Source organism: Panthera tigris, chromosome A3 (assembly GCF_018350195.1).
Source record: "Panthera tigris isolate Pti1 chromosome A3, P.tigris_Pti1_mat1.1, whole genome shotgun sequence".
In the NCBI taxonomy this organism is placed as follows: Eukaryota; Metazoa; Chordata; class Mammalia; order Carnivora; family Felidae; genus Panthera; species Panthera tigris.
Genome location: NC_056662.1, coordinates 21,148,006 through 21,156,358, shown reverse-complemented (window position 1 = coordinate 21,156,358; position 8,353 = coordinate 21,148,006). Strand labels below are relative to the sequence as shown.

At 45.3% G+C, this 8,353-nt stretch overlaps 1 protein-coding gene across 4 annotated transcripts in view; it reads left to right on the top strand.

Annotated features, from left to right (window-relative positions):
• Nucleotides 1-3,641: 3,641 nt before the first annotated feature.
• RALGAPB (Ral GTPase activating protein non-catalytic subunit beta) overlaps nt 3,642-8,353 on the top strand; it is an 88,496-nt gene continuing 83,784 nt past the window's right edge. For 2 of the 4 annotated variants that reach the window (XM_007077716.3, XM_007077715.3), the window contains exon 1: nt 3,643-3,891. The gene's annotated coding sequence lies outside the window, so the exon portion shown is untranslated. Of the gene's footprint in view, nt 3,892-3,929; nt 4,405-8,353 lie in introns of those variants that run through there. The other 2 variants (XM_042980419.1, XM_042980417.1) reach the window with 2 other exon arrangements.

The window sequence follows — 8,353 nt, the reverse complement described above, 5'->3', positions numbered from 1 at the left end:
AGGCACAGGGTCTGGGACGGGGGACCTCTTTTATTTTTAAGTTTATTTATCTATTTTGAAACAGAGAGAGAGAGAGAGAGAGAGAGAGAGAGAGAGAGAGAGAATAAGAGCAGGGGAGGGGCAGAGAGAGAGGGAGAGAGATCCCAAGAAGGCTCTGCACTGTCAGTGTGGAGCCCAGTGTGGGGCTCGAACCCATGAACCATAAGACCATGACCTGAGCTGAAATCAAGAGTCTGTCCCTTAACCAACTGAGCCACGCAGGTGCCCCTGGGACAGGGGACCTCTTACCTAGGTGTAATGATGATACTCTGGTATCACTGGATATTATTCACTAAGACTTAACAGTAGAGCAAGAAAGTGGTTAGATGCTGAGCCAGTGCATTTTCCATCCACTATCCATCCATTGTCCCCACATCCACCTACCTATCCATCCAACAAATGTTTCTTGAGCACCAACACTGTGCCAGTATTGTTTTAAGTTCAGGGGAAATAGAAGGGAATCTTCCCAATCATTATCTACCTCAAGCTAATTCTATACATTTTAAAAAGGAAGAAAAAGAAAAAAAAATGGCTACAGATGAGACACCTCTTATACATCTGTTAACAACTTTTCTCAATTATGACCCTTGAAAGTGTTTTAATTGCCATGAACGCATACAATTTACTCCCCAAACTTAGTGGTTTAAAATAATGACAATATTTATTTTGCCCATGAATCTGCGCTTGGAGCTGGGCTCAGTAGGTTTAGCTTCTCTCTGCTCTGCTTAGTGTCAGGTAGGTTGATGTGAAACCTGGGGACTGGAATCATCTGAAGGCTTCCTCACTCACATATCTGGCCATCTGATGTTGCCAGATATGTGATGATGGAACATTTCCACACGGTCCTTTCATGTGACCTGGGCTTGCTATCAACATGGTAACTGGGTTCCAAGGACGAGCATTTGAAAAGGGGGTAAACTAATGGAAGCTGTATCCTCTTGATGAGCTAGTCCCGGAAGACACATAGTATTCCTTCTGCCACATTGGCCAGAACAGTCACAACCAGACTCAAGGGGTGGGGACGGGGACATGGATACCATTTTTTACTGAGAAAAGTGTTGGCTATATTGTAAGAACTGTGGGATGAGTTGTACATATATCTGTATGGCCAACGTTGGGCGGAAAAGTCTGCCAAAAGAAGGTTAATATAACTCCATTTTTCCTTTGTGAATGCAATGCCTTTTAATACACAATAAATAAGAACACAATACAAAATTATATTTTGACAGAACAGTTTCAGATGAAGACATTCCCCCAATTTATTCTGCTCTTCTAGTTAGAAATTATGATGTGGAACAAGTGTGAATTAGAGAAACCATAAAGTTTCCTTCTGTATAGCGTTTCATGTTTCTTCAGTCTATTGTGTGTGCATACTTTCCTGACATGTTTCAAAGTATTCTCATGTTTAGTCTTTTCCCCCGCCTCAGGTGTTTGTGCGTGTGTGCACGCTATAACTTTACGTTGATTTAAGTGAAGCCCTCAAACACTTAAAAAACTGGTAAAGAAAAAGGTGTAGAAATATGTTACTTTTGAGGAATGACTCTCTTACATCTTTTCTCCACCACCCCCTGCCTAATATTATATCTTATCTTCCTGACCAGTACAATGGTCCTTACCCTTTGTATTTTATGTAAAAGCGCTACTCTTGACTTGAAATTATTTATTGCTTATGTAATTTTTGTTTGCATTATTCCTTTAATCTATTTTTCTGTTAAAATATTTAGGTATCTTGGGTTGGAATTGAACATATTTTTTCCCATTAAAATTAATGGAAATAGGGGCACCTGGGTGGCTCAGTCGGTTAGGCGGCCGACTTCGGCTCAGGTCATGATCTCGCGGTTCGTGAGTTCAAGCCCCACGTCAGGCTCTGTGCTGATGGCTCAGAGCCTGGAGCCTGTTTCAGATTCTGTGTCTCCCTCTCTCTGACCCTCCCCCATTCATGCTCTGTCTCTCTCTGTCTCAAAAATAAAATAAAAATGTTAAAAAAAATTAATGGAAATATATATTCTTTCACTCAACAGCTTTCATTTAGAGGTATTCAATATTTATTATATTAGAAATGTGTTTGGTTGAAAGTAACATAAAACTCAACAAACTGTGGTCTAAATAAGATTTTCCCCCTCTCATAAACAGGAAGGGAGTCCAGTGTTTGTGCGGCTGCTTGAGTATATCCTCAAGAACCAGGCTTCTTTTATCTTTCTGTTCCACCTTCCTTAGCACAGTCCTCCTCGTGGTCTCAAGATGACTGCTGCACCTCCAGGTGTCGTGCCTCAATTCCATGAATGAAGTCGGGGGAAGGGGAAGGTCACAGGTGTCTCCAAAGACTTCCTTTTTATTCTGGAAGAGAGGATCTCCCTTCAGACTTCTGTCTACATCTTATTGGCCAGAACTTGGTTTCGTTGCCACTCCTAGCTGCAAGGGAGGTTGGGAACTCTATGCTTTGCTTTCCAGCCTCTGTAGTTTAGAAAGGCAAGGGATAAGTGGTTGGGATATTGAATGAACCTCTTAAGATATTTGTCACGCTGTGTTTAATTGAAGTGTATTGCTTTGATCAACAAAGTGTCCTGGATATAGCCCCATTCCTATCCTGGAACATTCTTTCTCCTTGTTCCTCTTGCCTCTAACAACTTTCCTGGTGTGGGGGTGGGAGGGGGGGCAAGGTCTTGAGGAAACACTTCTCTTTCATCCTTTTTATGAGAATATCAGTTCCCTTGTCCTTCCTCCGTGGTCTCTTCTAACAGAAGGTAAGGAGGAGTCAGCATTTTCTCTGCTCTCTTCCGCTCTTTTCAGACAACCATGCCTTCAGTACCACTCAACATCCTGATCCCGTCTTCTTTGAATATCAAGGACAGTCTCAAGGCCAGGGCCTCCCTTCTCTCTCAGCCCAAGTTTCCCCCTTTACACTCCCAAGGCACTTGAGCTGTACCTCTCTAAGGCTACTTATTACTTTCTTCGTTGAAGCCGAAACCAAAATACTGAAAGTTGAACTGTTTACAAAATGTGTGGTGCACTGTAGGTGCTCAAACCGGTATCTCCTGCTATTATTATTACTATTTATGTCTTATACCCTACATCAGACTCAGCTCCTTAACGAGAGGCTCTGAATCTGATGTCTGATTCATTTTAGTAATCTGCACCTGGCCTGGAATTGAGAGCATTTCTCATAATTAATGCTATGCCCAGGTAATAAAGGGGCGGCGGGGAAAGGGCAACATTTCAAAGAAAGGGTGCTGTAATGGTAGGATGTGAGAAACTCCTAGAACCTGGGTGGGAGCCAGAACCTTGCAGAGAAGCCCCTTCCTCCTTCCGCACAGAAAACACGCAAAGTCAGGATTGATGCACGGGGACGCAGGTGCAGCGCCCCCTCCGCGGCATTGAGATAAGGTAGGCGCAGCCGTCACTTCACTCCTCCCACTCCACTTGCTCCGGAAAGGGAGGAGGGAATATGCTCCGCGCGGCCATCTGGGATAGCTGCGCACGCGCAGCTTCCGGCTCCGTGTCTTGGGAATTATTTGACGCCGCCGCTTCGGACCGGCAGAAGGCTCTGATCAGGCGCGCCGCGCACGCGCGGTGGTCCGCTCGGTTCGGGGAGTTATTTGACGCTGCCGCCCCTGGCAGTCGGAAGTTGCCAGAGCAGAGCCCAGCCGGCCGGCCCGACCGGCCTTCGTCGTCCCCGGGCGCCCTCGGAGAGCCGCTGACGGGTGGACTGACCGACCGCCTAAGGACAGCCGGCCAGGGCAGCGAAAGCGCCGGCACTATGGCGCGGGTGGCGTGAGGCGGAAGGCCGAGTGCGGCCGGCGGCGGCGGCGGCGGCGCCCGCCCCAGCGATGCGGGCCCCGCCCGTCGCCTCAGGTAACCGAGCGGCCCTCCCCGTCGCGGCCGGACCCTCCCCTCCCCTCCCCTCCGGGCGGTCCTGGGACGGCGAAATCTGTTTCTCGGGCCCGGGTGCACTCAGGGCCCTGCCTTCGGAAGCACGTCTCTGCCTTTTTCGGGGGACCCGCGGGGTCCGGCGGAGCCTGGCCCTGTCTCCGGGGCGAGTCGGCGGTTTCTGTCGGGTCTGTTCAAACCGGGTCTAGCCTTTGGGAGCTGCCCGGGTCGGGCGCTGCACTCTCCTGGCAACCTGGGGGAGGGGGCGGGTCTGGAGCGGAGCTAGACAACTCCGGCGAGGAATTTGGTCCAGCAGAAGGGTTGCTCGAGTTGCTGCCGCCCTGTGGAGGCGATGCTGCCCGCTGCACAGTGACGGTCGGATGAGGAAGAGTTAATAACGAGAATAAACAGCTTACCCTGGTTAAGCGCTCACTGTACGCCAGGCCTTGTGCCAGGCCATTACGTTCACCACGTCTAACTTCACAAGAACCCTGTAAGGTAGGGTTCTTATCCCCATTTTACTGACGATGCAACTGAGGCTCTGAATGGTTTGGTGACTTACCTGTCCAAGGTCACATAGCTGGTGATTTGGACCCCGGCATCCTGACTCCAGATTCAAGTTCTTAACAATTAGGTCAGTGGCTCTCCAACTTTGCTGCACGTTAAAGTCACCTGGGGCAGCCTTTAAAGATTCCTGATGCTTAGGCAGCACATCCAGGCCATTAAATCAGAATTGGGGGGTGGGGGGGGTGGTGGAAGTGGGGGGACCTAGACGTCAGTATTTTTTAAGGAGCCACGTGTGATTCCAGTGTGTAGCAAACTTTGGGAACTGCTAGGATGGGCAGTCCTGCATCTCAGAAGACATTGCACTGTGTCTCCAGTTTCACTGTGTAGGAGAATCATCTGGGAGTTTGTTAAAAATGCAAGTTCCACTTGCAGAGATCCATCTTATCCTTGGGCCCAGTGACGACTCCACTTTGTGAAAGCCGATTGGGGGTGGAAGGTGACTTTCTTTGCAGGGTTTCTGAGTTGCTGTGCCTTTAAAGTGTATACATCTCACGCAAAGCTGTTAGTTTGTAGTTTTCCTGGGCGTGCAGTACTCACAGGTCTAGTGTCTCTAACTTCTGGGTCATCTTTGCACCGGCTGTTCTTCTGCCTAGGCCATCTTCCATGCTTTGTCCCCTCTCCAACACTTCTCTCTCATACGCACGTGCACATAGCTTTTTCTTCTGGTTTTAGTAACTTAGTATATTTTCATTGCAGAATGCCTGAGCTGCTATGGCCCAGCATATTTACAGATTTTAAAGAAAGGCAGGGTAGTAATTCAGATTGTATTTGTTCTTGGCTGGTCCTTAAGCCATGTAAACTTTATAAAAGGGAGTGAGTGAATATGTGTGTGAAGGTCATTATGAAGGGGTTTGGGGACAATTTTTTTGATAGCAGTTAAACACAGTGAAGTATGTGGACTGAATGAAAATATACACACTGTGTATAATGATATTCTTTACAGGATAAGGATTGTTGTAGAAAGATTCTCTTGGTTGAACTTTGTACTCTTCTGTCAATTTTTAGGCTGAGGCTAATATGGAAACTGATGGGACAATTCTTGTTAAATTCAGATACTAAAGCAACTTGCCCTTGGTTCTCTCTGATCACATATGGACAGAGTATCCAGTTCTGGCTTTAACACAAGGAAGAAACTCAGTCTTTAAGCCTGAGGTTTAACTCTGTAGTTGATATCCAAAGTAAAGGTGAAAAATTCCACATGATCAGTTAAAGACCAAAAGTGACTTGAATCAAGGTAGCCTGAGACTTAGAAATGGATTCTGTTTGAGATCCTCACCAGTGTGAGCAGGTGTGTTCTCTGACATGTGTAAAAATGTTTTGGATAGAGTACATGATTTTCTTTGATAGAAGATGATTAAAGTTTAAGGTACTTAGAGTTTAATTTTAAGTTTTTGTAGGTGAAGAAAGTAGGTAATTTGCCCGAGATTTCATGGTTGGGTTCTAGCACATCAAGGACCAGAATTCAGCTTCTTTCCTCTGGACGTAGTGTTTCCTTCCACCCCCATCCTCCACGGTGAAAGGATGTCTTATTTGTTATTGGTGTGTGTGTGTGTGTGTGTGTGTGTGTGTGTACACATGTACGTTGGGGATGGGGGAAGTGACTGTAGTCTGCTATGTTTGAGATCCTCATTTAGATGTATAGTGAATGCTTGGCGTGTAACATGTACTTTGCTGTATATACTGAGGATACCAAGATAAATACGGCACAGCTCCCGTCCTCAAGGAATCTGTAGTCTAGTTAGAGTTGTAATAAAAAGAATAGTATCTGGGACGCCTGGATGGCTCAGTCGGTTGAGTGTCCGACTTGGGCTTGGGTCATGATCTGGCGGCTTGTGAGTTCGAGCCCTGCGTCGGGCTCTGTGCTGACAGCTTGGAGCCTGGAGCCTGCTTTGAATTCTGTGTCTCCCTCTGTCTCTGCCCCTAGCCCACTCGCATTCTGTCTCTGCCTCTCTCAAAAATAAATAAACATTAAAAAAAAATAAAAAAAAATAGTATCTAAGGCAGCTCTGTCAAGTAGAATTTTCTGCAATGTTGGAACTTTTTGGTTTTTGTTTTTTAGTATTTATTTATTTTGAGAAAGAGATAGAGAGTGAGCAGTGAAGGGGCAGAGAGAGAGGGAGAGACAGAATTCCAAGCAGGCTCCGGACTGTCAGCATGGAGCCCAGTACGGGGCTCAAACTTGTGAACCATGAGATCATGACCCGAGCCGAAATCAAGAGTTGGATGTTTAACCAACTGAGCCACCCAGGCACCCTGATAGAACTGTTCTATATCTGCACTGTCCAGTGTAGTAGCCACTAGCCACATGGGACTTTTGAGCACTTGAAATGTGGCTAGTGTAGATAAGGAACTGATTTCTAATTTAATTTAAATTTAAGTGGTTACATGTGGGTATGGCTACTGTATTGGGCAGAGCAGGTCTGAGGTATGAAGGATGAGACCTGTGGTGGTACCGGTGGAGGCAGGCAGGGGATTCATAGTATTCATACTTCTTTTCTTTCTCTTCTTTCTTTTTTCTTTTCTTTTCTTTCTCTTCTTTCTTTCTTTCTTTCTTTCTTTCTTTCTTTCTTTCTTTCTTTCTTTCTTTCTTTCTTTCTTTCTTTCTTTCTTTTAAACAGACTAGCAAAAGCTACTTGTTTACACTTTTAGGGAGGAATACAGGCACAACCTTTCTTTTGGGTATGTGATAGGATACCCAGTAGAATCTGGTATATAGGTGAATACATTCCTTTGTGACCGAACTTGGTTGATATTTGCCTTTTAGGGTCAATGGGACTACAGCAGAAACGTGAACTATAATCCTTCTGTCTTTACTCATCATAAAGTTATATGGATGACCTTGAGAGCACTGTGTGCCTTAAAATCTAGTGTGGTTCATTTGTTTACTCAGTGTTTTGGCACCCTGTTCCCTATTTTTCCTAAGAGAAACAAAGCATGGCTGATAATATGTACCTTGCCTTTGTACATCTCAAAGTATGTTGACTTGTATCGCTTTATTTGATTCTTCCCCGGAGTACTTTAGGTAGGTACTGCGGGTGTTCTCCCTGCTTTGCAGACGAGGAAACTATGACAGAGAAATGCCAGGCGACTTGTCCAAGGTCATTATGGTGAGGTATGGAGTCAGAACAAAAGGGACAAGCATTGGACTTCAGAGCAGGAGGTAGAGTTTCTTATCCCAGCTCTCCTGTCACTTGCTGTGACTCTGAGCAAGTTCTAGCCTTACTTGCTTTCTCACCTGGTATCTAGTACATCTGTCTTCCTTAACTTTGTAGGCTTGTTATTGGAATAAAATGAAATAACATGTGAAAGCTCTTTCAAGATGATCAGTTTTCCAAAGGTACACTGTTACCAAGCCAGATCTCTAGTGGTTTTTTTCCTGTATGATGCTGGCCTCCTAACTCATCCCGTCAGTTATTCACGTTGAATACTATGGTGTGCCGGTGTTGTCCTAGATTCTTCTGTCTTCCTCGTTATGAAATCTTCCCTTGTGCAGCCACTGTGTCCTGTTTGTATCTGCATACTGTACACTAGGACGATATGTGACATGTAGCAAGCGTTGAATAAATGTTTGTTTCATGAAATAACTGATGTCTGGATTTACTTTATGAAGTTTTTAAAAATCGATCTCTGTAATTAGACTTGAAGCTTCTTGGGAACAGGGATCTTATTTACTCATTATTATTATTCTCTGTGCATGGTGTATAGAAGGCATACACCTTGTATACGGGCATACACCTGTAATAAATATTGATAGAGTCAGTTGATACAATTAATGTCAGGCTGTGGTCTTAGTGTGTCTACCAGCACCAACGTATCGGTCATTTTGGTAATCTGTCAATTAGAACCTTCGTGTTACTTTGTGGTAGTACCAACAACCATG